Source organism: Aotus nancymaae, unplaced genomic scaffold (assembly GCF_030222135.1).
Source record: "Aotus nancymaae isolate 86718 unplaced genomic scaffold, 86718_ANA_hifiasm-v0.15.2.pri h1tg000008l, whole genome shotgun sequence".
In the NCBI taxonomy this organism is placed as follows: Eukaryota; Metazoa; Chordata; class Mammalia; order Primates; family Aotidae; genus Aotus; species Aotus nancymaae.
The window spans coordinates 48,935,891-48,951,792 of NW_026988419.1; positions in this window are offsets into that span (position 1 = coordinate 48,935,891).

Genomic DNA, 15,902 nt, shown 5'->3' on the forward strand with positions numbered 1-15,902 from the left:
TTTGGTCCTCTGAAATTGGCTATTAAGCAATGGAACAAAGTTTGCTGGTGGCAAAATTTTCATGAAAAATTAACATTTCCTAAGTGCTTACTAAAATACATCACTTTTACAAAAGAAAGGCACAAGCTTCTCATGATACCAAAAACTGATAAATTGATAGGGATTCTACCCAAATGTACCAGGAGAAAAAATGAAATGCATTTTCATTACCTACAGATATGGTCAGTTGGCAGCTTTGAATTTTGATCTGAGGCATGGTAAAGAGAGGAAGACGACAAAGACAATGCTAGGAATCATCCAAGCAGCAATGACACTTAAACCTTCAGGAAAGGACGGGTTCTTCACAGGATAGAAACAAAAGATATATTGGGCTATATATAGACACAGAAGAATATAGTCTAGGATCCAAATAAATATAGCAATTGGTGGTCAGAAAGCTTATGGACAATATTCACTTGAAATAAGCCAATGCAGTTGATGATTAAATGATTGGAAACATTTAAAATAGCAGTTTCGATAAAGTAATCTGATGATATTCTACACACACCTCTAATATGACGCTGATTATATTTATGAAGGTATTATTTATATTTTCACTATATACTTTTGTAAGATATACATTATAGACTATTAGTTCTTCTATATCTGTATTCCTATATGCATATTATAAAAGTATACAAAATATCATGGCATACCATTCAATAAATTTCCACAAAATAAAAACACCTGTGTAATCAGCACTCAAGTCTAGAAATAGAACATTATCAGTTACTCATAAATTTCACCTCCTCCCTCTCCTATTAACTATCTCCCAGGCAAGAATAATCAATTATATATCATCTTAACCCCAGAAGAATTCAGTCTTTAGAACTCAATATAAAAGCTAGGAAGGAAAATAAAAGGGAGAGTGTGAAGAAAATGAGGGCATACTTTACTGTCATGACCCAATAATGTAATATTTATATTTTTTATACTATGTTGAATGTGAAAATAGGCTCTAGGAGGAGATGCCAGAGAAAGGAAGACATAATCTTTCTTCTCAGTGACAGCTTTCTAACCTTGAACTACCTACTCCCCTTTGAGATTAAAATTACGCAACCAATACCTAGAAAAATACCAATATATTTGAATTAATTACTTGAAATTTTTTAAAATTCTGAGACTCAGTGACAGTATGTGCTGATGAACACTAACAAAAAAACTAGAAAATTAAATTCAAAATCTATGCTTGTCATTACATGCATGGAGACATTAACTCCCAAGTGCCCTTAAACCTCCAACCCCACCTAACATCTGTGTGCATCCTCTCTAGCTTCTTGTTTTACTCTCTGGAGAGTTTCCTACCCCAAAACACAAAAATAAAGGGCAATTACTCCACTACTGCTCAGAATCCTACATTATCCTGACAAATTAAGAGTTTTACAGCATCAAATAACCCTTCTTCCTTACGTACACTCAATTCATATCTCATTTGTATCATTCCTAATGAGATTTAAACATGGTTACTTTTCATTACATCTTAAAAAAAAAAGGCATTTTCTTGATTCTCCCATCTTCATCCAGTTTTAATTTTAACTCTCTTCTTTCTATTATAGTTATTTCAGGAAATGCTTTCCTACTCTTGTCTTATTTTCTCAACTATTGCTTACTAGCCAACTCATTTCAGTAAATTTGTTAATGGCAACCAGTTCATTAAACTGAAGAGGATCTTTTTTTAAATTTTCATTTTACTTACCTTTATATCTGTGAAACATTCTCTGAATTCTAGGTGCAGAATTTTAAGACCCTGTCTAAAAATTATGTAATGGCAATTCAACCTCAATTTATTAATGTACATAAAATGTTATTTATTAGTAACCAAACCAAGATTTATTCTTAATTTTAAATTTTAAATTTTCCCTTGAAAGGAATAATATAGGTTAGGAAAAAGAAGTCTTCTTAAGTTCAGTCTGAAAAAAAAAAAATGTAGTAGAGGACATATCATATAAAAGGCTTGGATGCCACTGGAATGGTTTGGCTCTTACTACGAGAAGCCAGTCCAAGATTCTCAATATAACATGACATGATCTGACTTTTTGGAGAGGTGAAGGAAAGAGGTCTTGGTGTCACCCAGCCTGGAGTGCAGTGGTGTGATCATAGCTTACTGCAGCCTTGAAACCCTGGGTTCGAGTGATCCTCCTGCCTTGGTCTCCCAAGTACCTGGGATTGCAAGCAGAAGCCGCTCCACCTGGCGTGATCTGACCATTTAAAAGGATTACTCTGGCCACAAATTAGACAGTAGACCAATATAAGGAGGCAAAGGTGGAAGCACGGAGGCCAAATGAGAGACTATTGACATAATCCAGGGGAAAGATAACTGTAAGTTTGGATTTGAATGAAAGCAGCGAGAGTGGTGAGAACTGCTTCAGAGTCCAGATTATTCTAAAGATAGAGATAAGAGAATTGTCTAGGGTATTGGATGGAGGTGGGATGTGAGTGAGAGAGGGGAGTCAGGCTGACTGAAGCTTTCTGACTTGGCTGCCTGGAAGGAAAAGTTTATCAATAACTGAGATAATAAAGACTTCAGAATGAGCAGGTTTTGGGGTATGAACAGTGGAGATGGGGAGTGTGTATTGTAATCTGACATGGTGTCCATTAGATAGCCAACAGGAGATGCTGATTAGGCAGTTATAAATGTGAGTCTCAAGGACTCCTTGATGAGATTTAAATTTGGAGTCATCAATATAGAGACACTATTTAAATCATGAACCTGGATGAGATCACTACAGTAGTGAAGTAAAAAAAAAAAAAAAAAGGACAAACTATTAAATTTTTCACTTCTTCAACATTAAGAGATCCAAGAAGAGAGAACAGAGCAGAAAAGAAGACTTTGAAAGAGCCTCCCATGAGGTAAGAGAACCAGGAAAATGTAGTGTTCTGGCACTTGGTAATGATAGTGCTTCTGGAAAGAGTTCAATAAATTTTAGTCATCCCTATTATGATAGAAAGATTGACAAGAAACAAAAACACAAGTGAATATTCTTCTGTTCTAGGAATCTATAAACCAGTTTCTGTATCTTTTCTCTTTTCTTTTCTTTTTTTTTTTCCCAATGGTAGGCTAATTCCTTTCTTTAATTACATTAGTCTGTTTTCATACTACTATAAAGAACTGCCTGAGAGTGGATAATTTATAAAGGAAAGAGGTTTAATTGACTCACAGTTTAGCATGACTGGGGAGGACCCAGGAAACTCACAATCATGGCAAAAGGCAAAAGGGACACAAGGCACCTTCTTTACAAGGCACCTTCTTCACAAGGCAGCAGGAAGGAGGAGTGCTGAGAGAAAGGGGAAGAGGAGCTTATAAAACCATCAGATCTCATGAGAATTCACTCACTATCATGAGAACAGCATAGGGGAAACCGCCCCATGATTGAATTACCTCTACCTTGTCTCTCCCTTGACACATGGGGATTATGAAGATTATGGGGATTACAATTCTAGATGAGATTTGGGTGGAGACACTGTGGGAAGTAGAAAAGATCCTTTTTAAAGTTTCCTTTCTTGTTAAAGAATAAGTGAGCTAGTAACTTTGTTAAGCCCTATCCTATGTAGCTGTTAAACATGCCATACTTACAGGCACATAGTACATTCTATGTCCTTGTACTTGAAACAAGATATCTGTGCTAGATGTGCTCACAGGCGTGCCCCAGCTCTCCATTGCTTTTACCTGTTTAGAAAAGTTTTAAGTTGTTAGCCAATTTGGTTTTAGTTTAGGCTGTGAGGTCTGGCTCCTGCCAAGTGGAGATCAGACACAGCAGTAAGGATGACCCCAAATGCTTAAAGGATAAATTTGTGTGTTTTCTTTTGTTCACTGTACTGTCATGGCGCGATGCCTAGTGAGAGTACCCTTCCTGCAGTCCAGGAAGTAAAAATTGCGTTGCTGTAAGATCCTTTGTCTCAGTACTAATTTTTCTTTGCAGCACCGAGCATCTATTTCCAACAGACATAAAGCCTAATCTTACCACAAATAGTCTGCTAATATTATTATCAGCTAATTTAGATTTATAACTCTCTAGGTCTTGCCAAAAAGAAGTTGCCAGATCACCAGAAAACTTGGAGAATATTTCTGTAAAATGAAATTAGAAACATGGTTAAAAAATCTTTTAGAATAACGCTAGGTGGGTGTGTCAGTGTTTAATCAGTGAAGCAGAACCAGCAGTTTAGTATATACTGGCTAGCAGCTTGGGGAAGTGTATTCTTTATTACAAGGACCTTGTGGTTATACCTTGTGAAGCTAGCTTATACCTTGTGGAGCTAGCTAGGTAAGCCTGAAATTTACAGCATAGGCAGTCAGAAAGGAAAGACCACAGTAGGTTCAAACCCACTGACAGTAGGCACAGGTTGACACTGTCATCCACAGGCAGAATTTCATCTCCTATTTTCCCACTCTCTCTCTCCCCTCAGCACTACCTTTAAGAGCTTCCAACTGAGTCAGGTCCACCCTTCTTTGCTTAATGTTACCTGATTAGGGGCTTTAATTACATCTGCAAAATCTCTTTATAGCAACAACTAGATTAGTGTTTGATTGAATAATTTGAGACACTGTAACCTAGCCAAGTCAACACAACACAAAAGCTACCAAAATTGAAACATAATTCATTTCTATTTTATTCTAGCTAGTGCAAAGAACTATAGCCTGTCTTACTCCATATTCTTCTACTGTAACAGAATACAACATATTGGGTAGTTTATAAAGAACTGAACATTTTTGGTTTATACATCTGGAGGTGGAGAAGTCCAAGAGCAGGGTGCTAGTATCTAATGGGAGTCATCCCATAGCAGAAGACAGAAATGAGTAGACAAATGGAGAGGAAATCAGGCTGAACTCATTCTTCTTATCAGGAATCCACTCCCATGATAAGTAACCCACTCTGACGATAATGGCATTAATGCCTTCATGAGGGTGAAGACCTCATGACCTAATCACCTCTAAAAGGCCCTACATCTTAATATTGTTATAAGGGCAGTTAAGTTCCCAACACACAAAATTTTGAGGAATACACTGAAATGATAGCTTAGCTCTTAAACTTTTAAAAAAATTATTATTTAGCTCTAACACAGTTTTCCCACTGCAAGAGCTTAACTCTATCATAAATACTTTTTCTAATTGTTTCCTTCTTTCAAATTCCCAAACACAAAATTAAGATTCCTCATACAAATGCATGATTAATAATGCTCAAACATTAATTAACCTCACTTCTCTCAAGGTTCATGTTCTTTTACTCCTCTTTCTTTCAAAATAGACTACATTTTGGAGAACAATCTTTGTTTCAAGAAATGTAACATAAAATTTTTCAAAAATCACTTTTTTTTTCCAGAAGTATAGTAAATTGCTTAGCTTGAGTCTCCAAATAAAAACAACAAATATGCTGGATAAAATACAATTTAAGTGTATTGCTTATTTGGCATGAAAATAGGGAAACTACAAAGTCCAAAATCAAAATACCTAAAGGTACCCTGAAGGCTCATTAAATGCCAAAGCTAATATTCTCCTTCATGTTTTCTGCCAAGATCCAGAGACTCAGGGGACATATGTTAAACCTATGGCCTTCCCCAAAATAGAACGTCTTTGAGGAGATCTCCAACATAAAGCTTGAAACCTAAAAGACTGCATATAGAGCAAGAGTGAATGAAAACTAAAATATAAAACCCACTCACAAAATTTAGACAATGAGGAAATTTTCCAGTCCTGACTTTGTACTGAGTGGCTGAAAATCTTGTCCTAAGAATTTATAACTGCAAACTGGTCCACATACAAATTTTTAACTTGTTTAGTCTAGGGAAAGAAAAAAATGGCAACCATCAAATGGAGGACTTAAATGGTTATGGGTTGGTAGCATCCCCAGTGACTACTAGCACGAACAAAAATCTTCTTTAGCAGAATGAAACTTAATTTAAATGATGCTCATAGGTAGCAGGTTCAGAGTCAGAAATAAAACACACAGAAACAAGATACTATAAATGAGAGCCAGAAGAAACAACCAAAAGATAGATTCAGAATTGCAAAGATTTTATATGCTAGAATTATCAAAGAATATAAAATAACTCTTATTTTTGAAAATAGACCTTTGTCATAAAAATATTAAAAATGTCCAACAAGATTTGTAAAAGAACAAAATACAGGTTCTGAATATTAAGAAATAAAATATTCAAAATTAAACTGTCAACGGAGAGATAAAAAGCAGATAGTGATTTGGAAAATAAATTATAGAATATTTAGCATATGAAGACAGGAAGGTATGAAAGGGAGATTAAGAGGAAAAAAAATATGATAAAGAAAAGGGAAAGAAGCAGTATAGCAGAAATAATATGTAAAATTATCCAGAATTATTGAAGGATAACAATCTCTGGATCTAGGAACCCTAATGAATTCCCAACAGGGTAAGTAAAGACACATCTACACCAATAAAGATCATAGTGAAACTATGACAATGAAAAACAGGAAACATTATTAAAAGGTGCCAGAGACAAGTCAAGTGAGTGGCAATTAGACAAACCTAGGAGTTCACACTATATAATAAAAAGCAAAAGGCAGTGGAATAAAGTAAGTGGGCTGAAAAGTATTATTCCACCATGCTAAAATTTCAAACCTAGCAAACTACCTATTAGAAACAAAGACAAAATTGAAATATTTATGACCAAAAAATAAATTAAAATTTGAATATCATAACTAGTAGAAATAAGATTCTAAAGTAATATGCTTTCAGGTAGAGGATAATGATGCCAAATGGAGGTTTAAAGATAGAATTAACAGTAAGCAGAGAAAGTGGCAAATATATAGATACATTTGAATAAGTGTTGACTATAAAAAATATATAAGTTGTGAGATTAAAATAGATTGACATTATGTTACTTTTCTTATTTGAGAAGTAAAGCTATTGATAAACTTTAGATTTTAAGTGAGCATATAAACATAGCTAGTCACATCTGAACTATAGACAAAGACAAAAAAAATTTAACTTAAAGAGAGGTAGAGTGAGAGGAGAAAAAGCAGGAATCCTCAGTCAGTCCAAATTATACCATAAAAAGGGGGATGGGTGCTTCCTTCTTTTATGAAAAGGACAAAAGAAAGCCAATAAGGCCCTAAATATAAATTTAAATATAAATAATCTAAATGAATGCAAAAAGACTAAATGGTCCACAAAATAAACAAAGATTTTAATTGCTTAGAGAGACAGAGGGATAAAAAAACGCAAGGATATGTTAATTATAACAGAAACTCCTACAACAGGATATTAAGAGCATGAAAGTCACTGAAAGTATACATACACCAAAAAAATTCTAATCAAAAGTGAATTAGAATGTCGACAATTGACAAAATAGACTAAAAACCAACAAATTATAAAAGATAAATACATCTTTGATGGTTATATTTCAAAGTTTGTATGCTTTTAATAATTTAAGTATGCAAGGTATATAAAGCAAAAAATGATCAATCAAAAAGAAATTGACAAGTCTGTCATCATAGTTGGAAACTCTAGAAAATTTCTCTTAATTATTGATACACCAAGTAGGCAGAAATCTAAAAAATAAAGAAGATTTGAATAGAATAAAACACAAAGTTTGATTGAATGGACATATATTTAAAATATTATACCAAAATTTAAGAATACACTTTTTTTCTTCAGTCACCAAACACTTTAAAAAATTTACTGCATGTGACAGCCCATAAAGGAGCCTCCATTTCAAGATTGATGTAAGAAAGATCACCTTTTTGGAAAAAATTTAGTTAGAACCAGATATTAAGATTTATTCCAAAACTAAAATAATTCAAAATAAGGTATAATTGGTACTATTGAAGATTAGTAAGAATCGTTAGTTCAGAAGCATATTCAAGCATATATAAAAACTTGAAATATAATGAGGGTGTGAGAAAGATTAACTACTAAATTGGAATGCTTTTTCCTATGTACGTAAAGTCAATTCCAGGCATCCTGAAAGCTTAAATGTGAAAGACAAAATTAAAAATATTTAGGAAAAAAATAAAAGAATATCTTGGAGACAAAGAAGGCATTCTTGAACAAAAGTACAAAACGTAAATTATTAGTAACTTACTACAATAAAATTAGAAGCATCTGTTCATCCAAAAATATTATAAAGACAAGCTACAAACATGTAGAGCATACCTGCTAAGCATGTACCTGTAAAACTGTAGTATCCAAAGTATATAAAGAACTCTTCATTGAGATTAACAAGCATCTCAATCAACAAAGATAAAGCACAAGGGTCTACATGAAGATATAAAGAAAATTCACAACTGTGTTAATAATCAAGTGGCTACGAAATACTGTTACAATAATATAACATCTTATATCTAGTACACTGGCAATAAGTTAAATATTGAGTGTTGATTACAATATAGAAGATAGGAATATTCATACCTTGTTAAAAAGTTTATTTGTAATTATTATAGATATATAATAGTTGTATATATTAAAGGGGCATATGTAATGATCAAATCAAGGTAACTGATATATTCATCACCTCAAATATTTAGCATGTCTTTGTTTTGGAAACATTCCAATATTTTGGTTATTTTGAAATATACAATAAAACATTGTTAACTAAGTAAAATAATTAAAAGTAGAATTACCATATGATCTAGCAATCCCACTACTGGGTATATATTCCAAAAGAAAGAAAATCAGTGTATTTAAGAGATATCTGTACTCCCATGGTTACTGCAGCAATATTCCCAGTAGTTAAGATATGGAATCAACCAAAGTGTCCATGTAGATAAATGGATAAAGAAAATGTAGAATGAAATCCTGTCATTTACAGCAAAACAGATGGAAATGTAGGACATTATGCAAAGTGAAATAATCCAGGCACAGAAAGATAAATATTGCATGTTCTCATGAATATGTGGGGGCTTAAAAGAAAGTGTTTCAAATTGATATAACCAATTTGAAAAATAGTTTGAAATTTCACTGGAAAACTGCACCTTCACATATTCCACAACCCAGTAATTTTATAACTAGACACGTATTCCAAGGAGACTTTCACTAATATGTACCCATAGTAATGGACATACATGTGGCACATATACACCATGGAATACTATGCAGCCATAAAAAAGATAAGGTCATGTTCTCTGCAGGGACATGGATGAAGCCGGAAACCATCATTATCAGCAAACGAACACAGGAACAGAAAACCAAACACTGCATGTTCTCAGTCATAAGTGGGAGTTGAACAATGAGAACACATGGACACAGGGAGGGGAACAACAAACACTGGAGCCTGTCAGGGGATGGGAGGCTAGGGGAGGGATAGCATTAGGAGAAATAGCTAATATAGATGACGGGTTGATGGATACAGCAAACCACCATGGCACGTGTATACCTATGTAACAAACCTGCACATTCTACACATATATCCCAGAACCTAAAGTATAATTTAAAAAATATTTAACTTTCAAAAGTCCATCTTGCCCTCTGTGTAAGCTCTGAGTAAACTTTACACAGAATCTCTTATGTTTTTTGAATGACTGAATAAACCCTTTTTTAGTTTTTTTCTTTTCCTTGTAAATTCATTAAAAGTTCACCATTAAAACAAACAAAAACAACGACAAAAAGAAGTACACAGGCTGAAAGCACATTAGATAATAATTATTAGGAGAATAGGTACATAAGTTATATATTTTACAAAAGAAAACCATTCATTAGCAAAATGAATAAGCCACCATGATGGATCATCAGTATTTTAATATTATATGAAAATAGCTGCAGAAGAATACTTATGGGTGTATGTGTTTCAGAAATGAGAAAAACTAAAAATTATGGGAGGTTTTAGTGATAAACAATAGTGGCAAAATCACAAATACATTTAGAAAGGTATTAATACAAAATCATAATGATTACTTCTGAGCAAGAGGAAGCAAAAAATGATTGAGATGAGGCACACAGAAGGCGCCTAAAACAGCCATGCTCGAAGTGTGGTCTGTGGACCCCCCTGGAGTCAAGAAGTCTGTTAAATCCAAAGTATCTTAGTAATAAGATATTATTGGTACATTTTACTTTTGTGGTCTCATTGCATAACTCAGTGAACCCATATTTCCCAAATGACTAATTCTTCATGAAGCTTACAAATTTTACATGGGTAAAAGATTCATTCAAAGCACAAAATAGATGGGTTTTAACATAAGGGTGTGTGAAAAGTTCACCGATATGGTTTCAAGTCCCAAATTGCAAACAAACCTTCAAGAAACTACCACTAGTAAGTAGAATTTCGATATAGTATTGAAAATATCCATGATTATTTGAAATATTCCACTCATTTCCAGTTATATGTCTATGTAAGTATGGATTTCTTCATGTATTTCAAAGTATTAATAACACATGACAACAGATTGAGTAGAAGCAATATAAAGAATCTGCCAGATATTTATCAGATATTAAAGAGGATTGTAAAAATACAAAGCAGTGTTACCTTACACAGTAAAACATTTTTATTGTTTTGAAAGATATATATTTTCATCTACTGTAAGGTATGTTTATTATTTATAAATTATTAAATATTTTTAAAGTTTAATGCCTTACATGGTAAACATCAACAGATACAACCTACTACTGAAACAAAAGTTCTTTGTGCTTGTCCATGATTTTTGGAGTATAAAGTGTCCCAATTCTAAAACATGAGATAACTGCTAATGTTTTATTTCTTAAATTGAGTAGTGAATATATGTTTTTTCATTTTACTATTTTTATTTAAAAATATGTATATATATTTTCTGTACCTATAAGTCACAAAACATTTTTAAAGTTTTTCTAAACCAACTATTATTCTTCACACATAGAAATTTTAAATAACATGGTATCATGTTTTCCCAAGCAGAAAATGGGGCTGAGGAAATGACACGATGTATAGTATTGATATATACTGAGAGTAAATACAAGTATTTCTGTTGATCATGACACACTCCAATTTGTATCTGTTTTATGACTTATCCTATATAAGAGAATGAATTTCATGTATTTTAAATTCAGCATAGTATTAATAAATTTACATATTTCTAGGTAAGAGTGTGATATACCTAAAGGATCACTTGGGGAATCATCTCCATTTAGAAAAACTATGAGTAAACAAAGAAACATTATTCCCTTGAGGTTTTTCATTCAAAATGCAGTTCTAAGAGCAGATAAGTGTAGGAGACCTATATGTAAAATAATGACGATTCCAAGAAGTTTTGAAGAAACTTGTTTGCAAAATGTATTATTATGTAATAAAATATGTATTCAAACCATGTTTGTGGTTCATTCTTTAGTAACACTGTAGTGAACAAAACAAACTGGCATAGTTCCTGACTTTAGGCTGCTGAAAGTGAGGGAAACAGGCATGAAACGTTAAAAACTATAATTTTAATCATAATTTGTGACAAGTGCTATGAAGGAAAAATTTCAGAGTATCATGACAGAAGATAAATGAAGTGAGAAAATAACCTATTATTGATTGGATGGTCAGGCACCAATCAAACCTAAAGCACCTCATAAAAGGTCACAATTAAACCAAAATCTAAGGGTGAGAAGAGCCCAATCCTGGGAACACTAACGAAAATCACAATGACAGAGAACGTTAAGTGTTTACATCCCAGGATAGGAGAGAACCACCAGGCTAGTGGGATTGAAAGAAGGCTGGTGAGGCTGTAGCCTTATATGTGTGAGTTAGCACCATAAGAGTGCACTTGAGAGTTGATCAGTGGCCAGTCAGGCCATGCAGAACTGAAGTAAAGCATTTGAGTTGTATTACAAATGTTATAGGAAGCCCTTAAAAAACTTTAAAATTGTGATGCACCATGATCTGTTTTCTGTTTTTAGAGTGCTGTATTTATTTCACAAATGGATTAGACAGGAACAAATGTGGAAGATGGGAAGCCAGGTGAGGGACAATGGCAAAAGACAACATGAGATCTGATAATGGCTTTCAATTAGATATTTGAAAATGCCACATTAGCACTTTTCAATCTGAGTTTGTGCCAATGCATTTAAGTTAATTATCTCTATTAAAACAAATGCTCGAATAAAGCATGTATTTTCCAGTAGACCACCCAGATAAGAGATTTTGAACTTGAAGTAACAAATTAGCCAACTGGCTATCGGAAATTTAGGTACTGTTCAAAAAGTGGTGCAATAAGATTGGTTTACCAATTCAGATATTTGATTAGCTAAAAACATCCTACTCTTGAGAAACTCTTTAACGTCTCAAGTTACTTTGTGATTCTTCAGAGTATTTGCCAACATTTTAATATACGAGTATTGATAATATTCGGTAGCTATAGCTATTTTGCCTAAAAATGATAAACTCCTTGGCAGATAGTATAAATTAAAAATCATAAAATTAGATGCATTAATACACATTATTTTTGTTTGGGAAAAAAGGAAATCTACATGGAAGAAAAAGATTAGCAGATTAAAAATCATAACTGTCTTGTTTAAAAGCAAAGATAGAGTTTACTAACCTACTAATTAACATCACATGGAGCAAATACAGTAAGAACCAACCTCTACAGCAGACCAAGTGGAAATGATTAACTAGTCTTATGCAAATATCTTGAAATGTGAATGAATGATTGTTAGATGCAAGATCTTTAAATCTTGCAGGCAGATAAGGAGGCTAAACTTTACACCTAATTATTTTTCTAATCAATAAGAAGTCAAATCTTCAGATTTTTGTTATTGTTTCTTGGTTTTGTGTGCATAGGTGATGCTTTATGCTGCCTCTCATGCACAGAGGAGTCCAATAAACTGTTTTCCAAATCCCTTTGCTTATGCAGCTATTGTAAATATTACTACAATGCACACACACATGCACGTTTATTTACAATAGAATGATTTATATTACTTTGGGTATACACATAGTAATGGGATTGCTGTGTAAAGAAATGGAAACTTTGGTTATGAAGAAATGAAAGCTTTCCATTTCTTCAACAATCACCTATCCCTTACCATCTTTCCAGTCTTCCAGGGTAGAATTCATTGCTTCATTCTGTGTTCCTGCTTTAGGTTTATCATATTTTTGACCTATCACTTTTCTCTTTTTTTAAATTTATTTTTAATTATTATGGATACATAATATTTGTATATATTTGTGGGGCACATAAGATGCTTTAATATGGGCATAAAATGTGTGATGATGAAATCAGGGTAACTGGGATATCCATCACCTCAAGACTTTATTATTCCTTTGTTTTAGAAACATTTAAATTCTATTATTTTAGTTATTTAAAAATATACAATACTTTTGTACATTGCAATTTATCTGATTTTGTATCTATCTCCCCTATCAGACTGTAAGCTTCTGGCAGGTAAGGTGTCTTTTTGCACAAAATTGTTTAATATGTACTCAATTTGCATTAGCTGAATAAGGAAATGAGTTATCCTTTGCAAGTATATTTTTTAAATGTGAAGTATTAATTCAGAGATTATAAAAATCAATAGGTCATATAAAAACAATGAAATGTTACATGGTTTAGATAATTAATCTTAAAAACCTTTTTAACTATTAGATATGGAGTTAAATTTAACACAATTTTTAGTTTGGGAATACATTGGTAAAGTTTTTTTTTCTTCAAAATGTTCAAGATGTCCTGGAAGAGAGACTATAAATTATAATTACTAAATATACGATGATTAGCCATGAATAAAAGAAACACCAGCAACAACAATTAAAAATAATAAGAGAAGACCACATAAATTACAGTATATAAAAGAAAAACCAGTAAGATGTAAAAACAAAAAGTAATATCAAACTCTCTAGCTTTAAATTAAATTCATATTTTCATCATATGGTCTTTCTGAACATCTGTATGTGGGTTCAGTGAAATTCTGTGTAATTGCAGAGTTTGATTACCCTGGATACCTCTCTGTGCCATAACCTGACACATGCCAAAGACCAAAAAGTTTCAATCTCCTGTTCAGGTTAGTGAATAATTCATTCATTTCTTAAATTGGGCCCTTGATTTATCTTTTTACTGGTCAAACATATGGTATATGAATCGATGGTGGAACTTTGAATTTTTTGCATTCAATTATAGCTAGAAAGTTGAAGTAGGGCAAAAAAAAAAGAAGGTAAATGGAAATATTATGTTTAAAGAAAAATTAATGCTTATACACTGTTGGTGGGAGTGTAAATTAGTCCAACCATTGTGGAAGACAGTATGTCCTCAGAGACCTAAAGACAGAAGTACCATTCAACACAGCAATCCCATTACTGGATATATACCCGAAGGAATATAAATCATTATTTTATAAAGACACATGCACACGTATGTTCATTGTAGTACTATTCACAATAGCAAAGACATGGAATCAACTATATGCCCATCAATGGACAGACTGGATGAAGAAAATGTGGTACATATACACCATAGAATGGTATGCAGTAATAATAATGAGATCATGCCTTTTACAGGGATGTGAATGGAGCTACAGGCCTTTATCCTTAGCAAATTAACACAGGAACAGAAAATCAAATACCACATGTTCTCACTTCTAAGTAGAAGCTAAATGATGAGAACACATGGACACGTAGAGGGGAACAGTGCACACTGGGGCCTTTTGGAGGTTGGAGGGTGGAACAAGGGAGAGAATCAGGAAAAATAACCAATGGGTACTAAGGCTTAATACCTGGTTGATGAAATAATCTCTACAACAAACCCCCATGACAGAAGTTTACCTATGTAACAAACCTGCACTTGTACCCTTGAACTTAAAAGTTTTAAAAAAAGAAATATTGTTTTAAAAATAAAATTCTTATATGTTCCAAGTACTGATATGAACCAGTGAAAATCCATTTGCTAGATATAATGCCACCAAAAATGACAATTTAAAGGTTGATTTGTAATGATTTGTGGAAATCTTCACAGTTAATTACGTATACTACACAGAGAAGGTAAACATCATCTATGATAACCACCTTAAAGGATCTTAGGCACCAAAATATTCAGTGCTCTAGAGTTCTGTAATGACTGTCTGCACTGAAGGCAGTAATGAAGATCTATAACCCTCTGTTGTAATCCTACGGCACTGAGAATCTTTGTGTCAGGTATCCTTGGTGACACTATAACAATGAAACAAACATTAAAAATTGTATTTTAGTTTTTGAAAGCAGAAAACAGAATAGATGAAGTGATTAGAGCATTTGAATACATTGGCCAGCATAACTTGACATTCATTTAAAAAGCAGTAGATTACAGTTCTGAGGAATCTATTGCTATGTTAATCTCTCCCTGGGAAAGTGTTGCTCTGTGTGTAACATTTTCAGAGTTTTGAATCTCTTATTTCAAGCGAAGAGTAACAAAAAGAAATGCCTTGATATCAGAACTGGCCATTGTTTGACTGAATTTGAACTAAACAATTCTCTAAATTACCTAAGTAAGAGAACAGACCCTTTAACATGGGGAAAACATTTCTTTGAACTGCCATCCTAGTGGTTCTAGCAGAACAAAATGAAAATCAAAGAACTGATCATAAGAGTCACTGAAATTTCAGTGTTAATTTCTTTACACAGAAAGAAGAGGAAGACAGAAAATAGTAAGAATCACAGATTTCATAAAAAGCATTTCAACCAGAATTTGTTGCTCATATGCAGAGAACTAAAATGGGACTTGTGAGGACTAAAGAAACAGTGCCTCTCATTTGACGATCTCTTGTTAGAGTTCATTTTTAGAGAAAAGCTGATCTCACATTTGATAATGCAAAAATCATAAATATCTTGGACTTCCTGTTACCGCACTTAGACCTTCTATTGTGAAAGCTACAGATGATTGATCTTATTAAGATCTGTATGTTAAAGATAAAATATATATATTCTATGATACAAACAACATAACCAGACATAGCTAGACAAAACTCCATAGAGGACAG